Raw genomic sequence first — 12,649 nt, 5'->3', positions numbered from 1 at the left:
GACTGGCCAAGCCTGAGGTTTTCAACCGGTGACTTCAGCATTCCAGGTTGATGCTCTACCCACTGTACCACCACAGGTCACGTGCTCCCTCTGTGTATTTCTATAAGAGGAAGACTTCTGGTCTGGGAGTCCAGAACCTGGACACAATGGAAAGGCATAGCCTTAACCTAGTTTCCAGACACAAGTTAGTCTCTGAGCCCCTTGATCGAAGGGGAGGCCCTGCTCCCCCAGGGAACATTCAACATGGCCACAGGCATGTACTGCAGATAATCCTCCATGTCTTCCCCAACAGACTCATGTCCATTTACTAGAGCAACTGTGCCTGGAACTAAAGGAAGTACCTGGACTTTTTAGAGATTTCTAGACACTAGCTCTGAGTTGGCGCTAATATATGAGGTCCCAAAAATGCCACTGTGGTCCACTAGTCCATGTGTGGGCTTATGGTAGTCAGGTAAAAAATGGAATTTTGGCTGATGTTCAGAATTACAGTGGGTCCAGTACTCTTCAGACCCATGCTCTGGTTATTTTCTTAGTTCCTGAATTCATAATTGGATTAGACATGTTTGGTAACTGGTGGAATCCCTACATGGGCCTCTGACCTGTGAAGGAAGGCTGTCTTGGTAGGAGGTGCCAAGTGGAAGCCCATGGAATCTCCCTTCCCTACCAGGATAATAAACAAAAGGAATACTGCATCCCTGAGGTGGGGGATTTCAGAAGTTAGTGTCCTCACAAAAGACTTGAGAAAATGAAGGCATGGTGATACCTCTCATATGGAACTTGCCTGTTTGGCCTGTGCAGAGGCAGATTTATTTTAGGGAGTGATTTAGGATTATTGTACACCCCATGAAGAGGTGATTCCAATTGAGCTGCGGTTCAAGATGTGGCATCTTTTTTTTTTTTTTTAATGTAAGAGGCAGGGAGGCAGAGACAGACTCTTGCATGTGCCCTGCCCGGAATCAACCTGGAATGCCCACTAGGAGACGATGCTCTGCCCATCTAGGGTTTTGCTCCATTGCTCAGCAATCAAGCTCTTATTAGCGCCTGAGGTGGAGGCCATGGAGCCATCCTCAGCACTCTGGGCCAACTCGCTCAAACTGCTTGAGCCATGGCTACAGGAGGGGAAGCGAGAGTTAGAGAGATAGAAGGGAGAAGGGGAGGGGTGGAGAAGCAGATGGTCACTTCTCCTGTGTACCCTGGCCAGGAATTGAACCTGAGACTTCCACATGCCATACCTATGCTCTACCGCTGAGCCAACCTGGCAGGGCCCAAGATGTGGTAGCTTTAGCTCCTGTTTATGCCACCTTTGGTCTGTTCTTTATCTTGGTGCCAGTTTGTAAGGATCACCCGAAGCGGTGTGCTGTTCCTGGCATGGCCAGCAGGATACCACTGCAGTCTTGCCTCTGTGTTATATATCCCCTGCTTTCTCACAGGCTCTGTTCTGCCATATCTTCATTTTATTGATATCCCACAGCACATCACACTGGGACAATATATGGATGACTTTGTAGTGATTGGACACAAGAACAGAAGGGAACAGTACTTTGCTTCAGTAAGATGGGTTCAGTGGGTGATATTAGCCTTACTTTTGCTACCAAGTAGTGTATCAGTCAGTGTCCAGTCAGGGTGAAGGAAATCACATTAACTGTTTTAGCAGAATTTTCTGTTGGGAATTGGTTAAACAGGTGTAGGCGGATTGAGAATGTAAGCCAGGGGGACTGAGATGAATAGAACAGTAATAGCAGGAAGTAGCTGCCTGGGTAGGGCTGGAGTGACAAAGGAAAGGGTCGGGGTTATCAAAATCTAGGAGCTGGAGGAAGGCTTCTGAGGAGAGTGTTGCCTGGCTGCTGCTAGTGTCTCAGGGTCTTGGAAGCCAGGGCAGTGCCAGGCTGGTGTTGTCACACCTGACTTTTGAAATCCATCAGTGATCACAGCTGCAGGCCACTCAAGAGCCACTGCCCTCACTCTCCTCCCCTTGAGTTGTAGTGAACAGAAAAGGGGAGTAATGGGTCCTTTTCTGGACACTGGAACCAGATGCTGGGGTGATGCTGACAGATCAGCACCCAAAGCTGGAAAGAGTAGCCCTTTTCCTCCTTTTGCATTTTATCTCCAGCATCTTAAGGAGAATGTGGTTTTCAGAGTCCTAATCCCAGCATCACAGAGTAGGGGGCAGGGATTTGGTGATGCGATATAGTAGTTTAATGTCCAGTATGGGCCCCCTAGAGAGAGTAGATTATGTCTTTCTCTGCCACATAGTGGTTTCCAGATCACCCTAGACCCTTTGGTAATTTGTGCTAGTTTCCATTCCCATCATTGACCCTCGTCTTTGGCTCCCTAATGGTGATTCCCTAATTGGAGTCAGGGCAGGGGAGCAGCGAGGAAAACAGGTAAAAGTTACCTTTCCCTTTTTGTTTTTAGATGATATGGTTTATGGTACCTGGTCCCTCACCTCCTACAACCCTGTTATTTTGGTTCTCTTGGTAGAAGCCTTATTCCCAAGGTGTCTTCACCTATGGTAGATTAAGGGGTGCTCAGATTATCCCTGTCTTGCAGGACAGTGGTAAGGACGAAAGGAAATGATATGGTGGCACTAACAAAGTGCTGGGTGCAGTTACACAGCAGGTGTGAGCCAGAGTGATGCTGAAAGCTTTTGTAAGGGTGGAGTGGAGGCAGCTCCCACTTTAGGAGCTTCCTATTTTAGAGGCAGAGTGGTGGATTAGGATGTGGAGCACGGCTTTGGTGTCAGATGATTGGGGTAAATGTTGATCTTGCTTATTGGTCTTGTATGTGTATTAATTGCATGGCTCTTTGACTATTTCCTCAGGTTCAAATTCTCAGAGGTGTTGTGAGGAATAGCACTGATGGGTGTGAGGTGCCCTGCGCAATATCTGACACACAGGAGGGACTCACTGATGATGCTATTTTTACCCATGTGGTCTTTGGTCTCCAGTCATTGTATTGTAGAATAATTGTTTGTGGAAAGAATGGGTGAAGCAGCAGTCTGATACATGGGGGCCTGTGTACCAAGGCAGGCATTATAAATTATTTGAAGGTTTTAAAGAATAGACATCTTATAAGTCCTTATAAATGATACTTTAAAACATTTTGCATTATATCTGAAGCTTAATTTATTATTCAATAAATATAGCAGCTATATTATTATTTCCTGCCAATTAGATGTATAAGATTATTGATTAATTTTATAGTGGAGAACAGATTGGGTTTTAGGATATTTAATCATTAATAAGACATAATAGATTAAGATAATTTATGGTTTTCTTATATTTAGGGAAGTTAAATGTATGTTAAAACCTTGACTATATCCTTAAGCAGATTAAAAAGGGAAAGAATTAAACAGATTTGTAATTGGATATGAAAAGTATAGCTGTGGCAGAAAATAGGAGCTTTGTGCATATATATATAAAAATCTACCAGTTACATACAGCTTCAGTCATGATAACATTAGTCACTCAAGTCCAAAGGAAACTGTTCTAATAATCTTTCTTGAGTGTATCACAATCATTTTCCTATTATCTGTACCAACAGCTTATAAATCTATTTTAATTACAAGTACTAGACAACACTTTGTTATACCACTGCAGTAAGCATAACACCATTTTTAATACAGTATTACTTTGACGCCTTTAAATTAAAAAAAAAGACCCAACTTTAGCAAGAGAGAAATGAAGTTGATAATTATCTGGCCAGTTTAGCTTATATGCTCAGTTTGGATCAATTAGATCTCAAGGGGATTTTGCACTCTATTGGAGTGTTAGCTGTGTGGATGGCCAGTGTTCAACTGATAATTGCCACTTTTATACTCCCTTTCTTTATAGACCTGGGCTTACTGGCTGTTACACTGAAGCCACATCTCATGTACATATACATTTGAAATGTTTACAAATGAGTGAAACTACAGTTAGACAGGCCCTAGAATTAGAAGATTCAGTGAAGCTATTTAAATGGTTTTAGTTTGCTTTTCTTCTTGTCTAAAGCTTCTAAGAATTGCACATTGAGTTCAGCCAGATAGATTTGGATCTTGTTGAATTTTTATTCTATTTCAGAAAAGTAACTCAAATCTGCTAACTAGTGCTTCAAGGAAAGCTTCCTGATCTTCTCAGAAATATGCCAAGGAATTCTTTGGTCCTCTTATGCAAGGAAAGGGACTGTACATTTATAGTAGTGGTTCCCTCTGTGAACTTCCCTTTCAACAGTTCCTCCTCTTTTTGCAGTAGGTAATGTATAAAATAGTTGAAGTTTTGTTTTATATAAAAAAATTTAATTGACATAATTTTTTTTTGTACTAAAGAAATCGTTTGTACCTGAAGTAGTGCTATTAAACTGGCAAGAAAAACACAAATGAATGGTACTATATTAAACTAGAAAGCTTCTAAGACTATACTTTCAGGGATCATTTCTATAGTTTGTTACTAGAGAAGTTTCTCTGATCGTGTAGAGTACCCGAAACCACGAGGAGGAGTTGCAGTGTTCTTTCCTGAGCGTGAAGCCGGCTCTTGGTGTTGCTTGTGCAACTGCCTTTGCCATTGATGATCGTTCTTCTCTTCCTTTGGGAGACTAAGAGGGAGAGAGCACAGTCTGAGTGGTTAAAAAACAAACAAACAAAAAAACTAGAAAGCTTCTGCATGGCAAAAGAAACTGACAACAAAAGAAAAAGGCAGCCAACCAAATGGGAGATGATATTTATAAACAACAGCTCCAGTAAGGGATTAATATTCAAAATACATAAAGAACTCACAAAGTTCAGCAACAAATAAGCAAAAAAAATCCAAATAGTAAATGGGGAGAGGACCTGAACAAGACACTTTGCCCAAGAAGATATACAAGTGGCCAACAGGTATATGAAAAGATGCTCATCTTCACTATCTATTCAAGAAATTCAAATCAAAACTACAATGCAAATCAAACTACCTGTTAGATTGACTATTATCAACAAGACAGGTAATAACATGTGTTGGGGAGGCTGTGGAGAAAAAGGAACCCTCATTCACTGCTGGTGGGAATGCAAACTAGTACAACCATTATAGAAGAAAGTATGGTGGTTCCTCAAAAAATTAAGAATAGAACTACCATGTGACCCAGGTATTCATCTGCTGGGTATCTACCCCCCAAAATTAAAAAACGTTGGTCTGCAAAGACACATGCATCCTCATTTTCATCACAGCATTATTGATAGTGGCCAAGACGTAAACAACCAAAGTGTCCCTTGATAGAGGATTGGATAAAGAAGATGTGGTACATATATACAGTGGAATACTACTCAGCCATAGAAATGATGACATATTGCTATTTACGACAATATGGATGGACCTTGAGAACATTATACTAAGTGAAATAAGTAAGTCAGAAAAAGCTAAGAGGGAAGACAAGATGGCGCTGGAGTAGGCGGACATACCAACATCCACCTCCCAGAACCAAAGTGGATTACAAAATAATTTTAAGAACTATCATCTGGAAAAACCAACTTTGGACTAAACTAAGAGGACTCTTCAACCAAGGAACACTGAAGAAGCCACACCAAGATTGGTAGGAAATGCGGAGAGGGCTGCCCAGCTCCATGGAGTGAACGGCAGCTGGGAGAGACTCGCGTGGCAGGAAGTGAGTTTAGCAGAGAGGGGAGGGTCCTGAGCCCCAGGAACAAAGCCCCAGCCTGCAGCCCCAGAGCCCAGAAGAGGCGTAAGGACAGTATTTAGCTGGAAACAAGTCAGGATACTGTTTGTGAGAAAGAGACTGATTTCTCAGACCCAGGATTCTTCTTAAAGGGACCACGCAGAACACCTCTCTCACAACCACTCACCCGGGGCTCCGGGGGATGGGGAGAGAGGAGAATACCATAGTAGCAGGAAGAGAGTGTAATCTAGGAGGCACAGGGAGAAACATTTTGAGAGACAGCCACCCTAACCCCTGGGAAGAGTCACTCCCCAAATTTGAAGTGAATATTTCCCCTGGAAACAGCAATACCAGCAAAGGGAAGCAGGACACCAGCCAGACAAGCTCTCCACGGCACTCAGAGCAGAGTTGCTTAGAAGGAGGAGCTTTTAGGACTACAGTAGTGAGTCTTAGGGTCTGAGCTACAGCGCCCACACCACACATGGCTGAGGGCTAGCCCTAGGGTGGGCAGTGGTGGGACATGGAGGCATGTTCTGTCAGCAGGGGCGAAAGCCGGCTGGCCACCACCGAGGCCCAGGTGTGAGCTCAGTCTTGCCCGGCTGGGGAGGAGGGGGCGTGCAAAAGCGGTCAAGTCTAGCGGTAGGCAGCCTGTAATCTGGCCTGCGGGAGAAGGGCAGGAACCCCAAAAGGGGTGGAGACAGCCCTTGAGCAAGTGCACAGAAGCACAGCCTTGCTTCGCCTGCAGAACTTAGGCTTGTGGCTTGACTTGGGAGCCGGTTCCTCCTGCGGGGGTGGAGCCAAAAGCCGAGAACAGGCAGAGTCCTGCTGAGCTGAGCGTGGGCACACAGTCCACCTAGGCCTGTGGAGCCAAGGCTTGCAGACGTCCACGAGCAAGGCTCCTCCTGCAAGGGCAGGGTGAAAGCCTGAAACAGGCGGAGACCCGCAGCTGAGCAAAGGGCTTCGCCACTGCCCTCAGGTACGAGCATAACGCCACTGATGGGGGCAGGGCAAAGGCCAAGGCCACCAAGGCTTGTACACCTGAGCACGTGATCACACACACTAATGTGAAGGAGAGGCTGAAACCACAGCAACAGCTCCAGTGGGCAGACACCAGCAATGATCATACCAAATGCCTAGGAAGCAACAGCAGAGGGGGTGGGGCCTGCAGACAGACCATACCTAGGGAACAGAGGCCATACCCAGTGGACTCCAGTGGCCAAAACCTTCCTTTACACAATGAAAATGCGAAGGCAGAGAAATGCAACACAAATGAACCAAGAGAAACCCCCAGAAAAGGACCTAAATGAATCAGAAATAACCAAATTACCAGATACAGAGTTTAAAATAACGATTCTTAGGATGCTCAAAGATATTAGAACAACAATAGATGGTCATTATGAACACCTAAAGAGATAGGAAATATAAAAAAGGACATTGAAATAATAAAAAAGAATCAGTCAGAAATGACATATACAATATCTGAAATAAAGAACACAATGGAAGGAATTAAAAGCAGAATGGATGAAGTGGAGAATCAAATCAGCAAGTTAGAGGACACAATAAATAAACACACAGAAGCAGAGCAGAGAAAAGAAAAGAGACTCAAAAAGTCTGAGGAAACTCTAAGAGAGCTCTGTGACAACATGAAGAGAAATAACATCCGCATCATAGGGGTTCCTGAAGAAGAAGAGAAAGAACAAGGGATAGAGACTTTGTTCAAGCATATCATAGCTGAAAACTTCCCTCAATTAAGGCAGGAAAACATCTCACATGTTCAGAAAGCACAGAGAACTCCATTAAGGAGAAACCCAAAGAAATCAACACCAAGACACATCATCACATCATAATTAAAATACCAAAGCTAAGTGATAAAGAGAAAATATTAAAAGCTGCTAGAGAAAAAAAGACTATCACCTACAAAGGAGCCCCCATAAGGATGACTTCTGACTTCTCAACAGAAACACTTGAGGCCAGAAGGGAATGGCAAGAAATATTCAAAGTAATGCAGAACAAGAGCCTACAACCAAGACTACTTTATCCAGCAAGGATATCATTTAAAATTGAAGGAGAAATAAAAAGCTTTACAGACAAAAAAACTCAAGGAATTCACTACAACCAAACCAAGGCTGCAAGAAATGCTAAGGGGCCTGTTGTAAACAGATCAAAGGAGAAAAAGAATATAGCAAAAGAGGAATACAGCTTTAAAGAATAAAATGGCAATAAACAATTACATATCAATAATAACCTTAATGTAAATGGATTAAATGATCCAATCAAAAGACATAGGGTAGCTGCGTGGATAAGAAAACAGGACCCATACATATGCTGTCTACAAGAGACACACCTTAAATCAAAAGATGCACATAGACTGAAGATAAAAGGATGGAAAAAAATATTTCACGCAAATGGAAATGAAAAAAAAGCTGGGGTAGCAATACTTATATCAGACAAAATGGACTTTAAAACAAAGACTATAGTTAGAGATAAAGAAGGTCACTACATAATGATAAAGGGAGCAATCCAACAGGAAGATATAACTATTATAAATATCTATACACCTAATATAGGAGCACCTAAATATATAAAGCAGACTTTGATGGATTTAAAGGGCAAGATCAACAGCAATACTATAATAGTAGAGGATTTCAATACCCCATTAACATCACTAGATAGATCCTCAAGAAAGAAAATTAACAAAGAAACAGCAGACTTAAAGGACATATTAGATCAACTCGATTTAATAGATATCTTCAGAACCTTTCACCCTAAAACAGCAGAATATACATTCTTTTCAAGAGCTCATGGTACATTCTCTAGAATAGACCACATGTTAGGGCACAAAAGCGGTCTCAACAAATTTAAGAAGATTGAAATCATATTAAGCACTTTCTCTGATCACAATGGCATGAAACTAGAAATCAACCACAACAGAAAAACTGAAAAATACTCAAACACTTGGAAACTAAATAGCATGTTATTAAATAATGAATGGGTAAGCAATGAGATCAAAGAAGAAATTTAAAAATTCCTAGAAACAAATGATAATGAGCATACATCAACTCAAAATTTATGGGACACAGCAAAAGCAGTCCTGAGAGGGAAGTTTATAGCATTACAGGCATACCTCAAGAAGCTAGAAAAAGCTCAAATAAACAACTTGACCCTACATCTAGAAGAACTAGAAAAAGAACAGCAAGTAAAACCCAGTAATAGTAGAAGGATGGAAATAATAAAGATCAGAGCAGAAATAAATGACATAGAGGCTAAAGAAACAATACAGAGGATCAATGAAACCAGGAGCTGGTTCTTTGAAAAGGTAAACAAGATCGATGAACCTTTAACCAGACTCACCAAGAAAAAAAGAGAGAGGACTCAAATAAATAAAATTAGAAACGAGAGTGGAGAAATAACAACTGACACAACAGAAATACAAAATATTGTAAGAAAATACTATGAAGAACTGTACGCCAAAAAACTAGACAACCTAGATGAAATGGACAAATTCCTTGAAACATATAATCTTCCAAAAATTAATCTGGAAGAATCAGAAAACCTAAACAGACCAATTACAACAAATGAGATTGAAACAGTTATCAAAAAACTCCCAAAAAGAAAAGTCCTGGGCCTGATGGCTTCACAAGTGAATTCTACCAAATATTCAAAGAAGAACTAACTCCTATCCTTCTCAAGCTATTTCAAAAAATTCAAGAGGAAGGAAGACTTCCAAGCTCCTTTTATGAGGCGAGCATAATTCTGATTCCAAAACCAGGCAAAGACAACACAAAGAAAGAAAATTATAGGCCAATATCCCTGATGAATTTAGATGCTAAAATCCTCAACAAAATATTAGCAAACCGGATCCAGCAATATATGAAAAAAATCATACACCATGATCAAGTGGGATTTATTCTTGGGAGGCAAGGCTGGTACAATATTTGCAAATCAATCAATGTGATTCATCACATAAACAAAAGGAAGGAGAAAAACCACATGATAATTTCAATAGATGCAGAAAAAGCATTTGATAAAATCCAGCACCCATTCATGATCAAAACTCTCAGCAAAGTGGGAATACAGGGAACATACCTCAACATGATAAAGGCCATCTATGACAAACCCACAGCCAACATCATACTCAATGGGCAAAAATTAAAAGCAATCCCCTTAAGATCAGGAACAAGGCAGGGGTGCCCCCTTTCACCACTCTTATTCAACATAGTTCTGGAAGTCCTAGCCACAGCAATCAGACAAGAAAAAGAAATAAAAGGCATCCAAATTGGAAAAGAAGAAGTAAAACTATCATTATTTGCAGATGATATGATATTGTATATAGAAAACCCTAAAGTCTCAGTCAAAAAACTATTGGACCTGATAAATAAATTCAGCAAGGTGGCAGGATATAAAATCAATACTCAGAAATCAGAGGCATTTTTATACACTAACAATTAACTGTCAGAAAGAGAAATTAAGGAATCAATCCCTTTACCATTGCAACCAAAAAAATAAAGTACCTAGGAATAAATTTAACCAGGGAGATTAAAGACTTGTACTTGGAAAATTATAAAACATTGATAAAAGAAATCAGGGAAGATACAAACAAGTGGAAGCATATACCGTGCTCATGGTTAGGAAGAATAAACATCATTAAAATGTCTATATTATCCAAAGCAATTTATAAATTCAATGCAATACTGATTAAAATACCAATGACTTACTTCAAAGATATAGAACACATATTCCAAAAATTTATATGGAACCAAAAGAGAACACGAATAGCCTCAGCAATCTTGAAAAGGAAGAATTAAAGTGGGAGGTATCACACTTCCGGATATCAAGTTATACTACAAGGCCATTGTACTCAAAACAGCCTGGTACTGGCATAAGAACAGGCATATAGATCAATGGAACAGAACTGAGAACCCAGAAATAAACCCACACTTTTATGGACAACTGATATTTGACAAAGGAGGTAAGAGCATACATTGGAGTAAAGACAGCCTCTTCAACAAATGGTGTTGGGAAAATTGGACAGCTACCTGCAAAAAAATGAAACTAGACCACCAACTTACACCATTCACAAAAATAAACTCAAAATGGATAAAAGACTTAAATGTAAGCAGTAAAACCATAAGCATCTTAGAAGAAAACATAGGCAGTAAGCTCTCTGACATCTCTCGCAGCAATATATTTGCCTATTTGTCTCCACAGGCAAGTGAAATAAAAGACAGGATAAACAAATGGGACTTTATCAAACTAAAAAGCTTCTGCACAGCTAAAGACAATAAGAACAGAATAAAAAGACATACTACACAATGGGACACTATATTTGACAATGCGTCTGATAAGGGGTTAATAACCAAAATTTATAAAGAACTTGTAAAACTTAATACCAGGAAGACAAACAATCCAATCCAAAAATGGGCAAAAGAAATGAATAGACACTTCTCCAAAGAGGACATACAGATGGCCAATAGGCATATGAAAAAATGCTCAACATCACTAATCATTAGAGAAATGCAAATTAAAACCACAATGAGATATCACCTCACACCAGTCAGAATGGTGCTCATCAACAAAACAACACAGAATAAGTGCTGGCGAGGATGTGGAGAAAAGGGAACCCTCCTGCACTGCTGGTGGGAATGCAGACTGGTGCAGCCACTGTGGAAAACAGTATGGAGATTCCTCAAGAAATTAAAAATCGAACTGCCTTTTGACCCAGCTATACCACTGTTAGGAATATACCCCAAGAACACCATAGCACTGTTTGAAAAGAAGAAATGCACCCCATGTTTATGGCAGCATTGTTCACAATAGCAAAGATCTGGAAATGGCCCAAGTGTCCATCAGAGGATGAGTGAATTAAAAAGCTTTGGTGTGTGTGTGTGTGTGTGTGCATGTGTATGAAATACTACTCAGCCATAAGAAATGATGACATTGGATCTTTTACAACAACATGGATGGACCTTGATAACATTATACTGAGCTAAATAAGTAAATCAGAAAAAACTAAGAACTATATGATTCCATACATAGGTGGGACATAAAAATGAGACTCAGAGACATGGACAACAGTGTTGGGGTTACAGGATGGGGGAGAGGAGAGAGAGGGGGTTGGGCACAAAGAAAACCAGTTAGAAGTTGACAGAAGACAATTTTATCAATGTCACCCCATCAAAATTAATCAAAACAACAACAACAACAAAAAAGAATGTGTCTCACAGCTAATTCAGGCATTTAGAAGAATAGTATAAGGATGCTAATTCTACTACTCAGGCCATATTCTGCTAAAGGGACCCCAAACAAATTGGTGATTTGGCTCCTCTGATTTTGCCAATTGGATTTTTAAAAAATAGGTCAGGAACACCCTGAAATGGAACTAACAATACATGAGCATAAATTTAAAGGACTTTTAGATACTGGAGCTGATGTATCTGTTATTGCTAAGCTACATTGGCCTCCTTCCTGGCCCACTCATGCAGCAGCCACAGAATTACAAGGTATAGGGCAGAGTAAATCCCCTCAACAAAGTTCTAGTTTTCTACATTGGGAAGATTAAGAAGGTCATTCTGGATTTTTTAAGCCTTATGTGCTCCCTGGATGGCCAGTTTATTTGTGGGGTAGAGATGTTTTGAAAAATATGGGAGCGTTGCTTATCAGTCCTAATGGTTTAGTCAGTACTCAGATGCTTGATCGGGGATTTTTGCCCACCAAGGGACTAGGAAAAGAACAGCGAGGAATTCTCACCCCCATAGAAGTAGCACCCAATACCAGAAGGTGTGGATTAGGATATCAAAATTTAGCATAGGGCCTTGGGAGCTCCTGCTACCTCAATAATGCATTGTGTAGACCCAATTACTTGGAAATCAGATAATCCTGTATGGGTAGACCAATGGCCCCTTTCTCAGGAGAAACTTAGGGCAGCTGCTCAATTGGTACAAGAGCAGCTACAGCTTGGGCACATTGAACCATCTAATAGCCCATGAAATACACTTTCATATTTTGATCTTGTTGCCTCCTGGAT

The 12,649-nt window shown here is 40.7% G+C and overlaps 1 protein-coding gene and 1 non-coding gene across 2 annotated transcripts in view; both read left to right on the top strand.

Moving 5' to 3' along the window:
• C1H12orf75 (chromosome 1 C12orf75 homolog) overlaps positions 1-12,649 on the top strand; it is a 58,028-nt gene that overhangs the window by 34,061 nt on the left and 11,318 nt on the right. The gene's annotated exons all lie outside the window — the stretch shown is intronic.
• Positions 4,390-4,602, top strand: LOC136390104 (small nucleolar RNA U3). The gene has a single exon (XR_010748589.1). It is a non-coding gene; the product is annotated as a small nucleolar RNA U3 (small nucleolar RNA).

This window comes from Saccopteryx leptura, chromosome 1 (assembly GCF_036850995.1).
Source record: "Saccopteryx leptura isolate mSacLep1 chromosome 1, mSacLep1_pri_phased_curated, whole genome shotgun sequence".
NCBI lineage: Eukaryota > Metazoa > Chordata > Mammalia > Chiroptera > Emballonuridae > Saccopteryx > Saccopteryx leptura.
The sequence above is the reverse complement of the archived record's forward strand: the minus strand, read 5'-3'. Positions and strand labels throughout refer to the sequence as shown.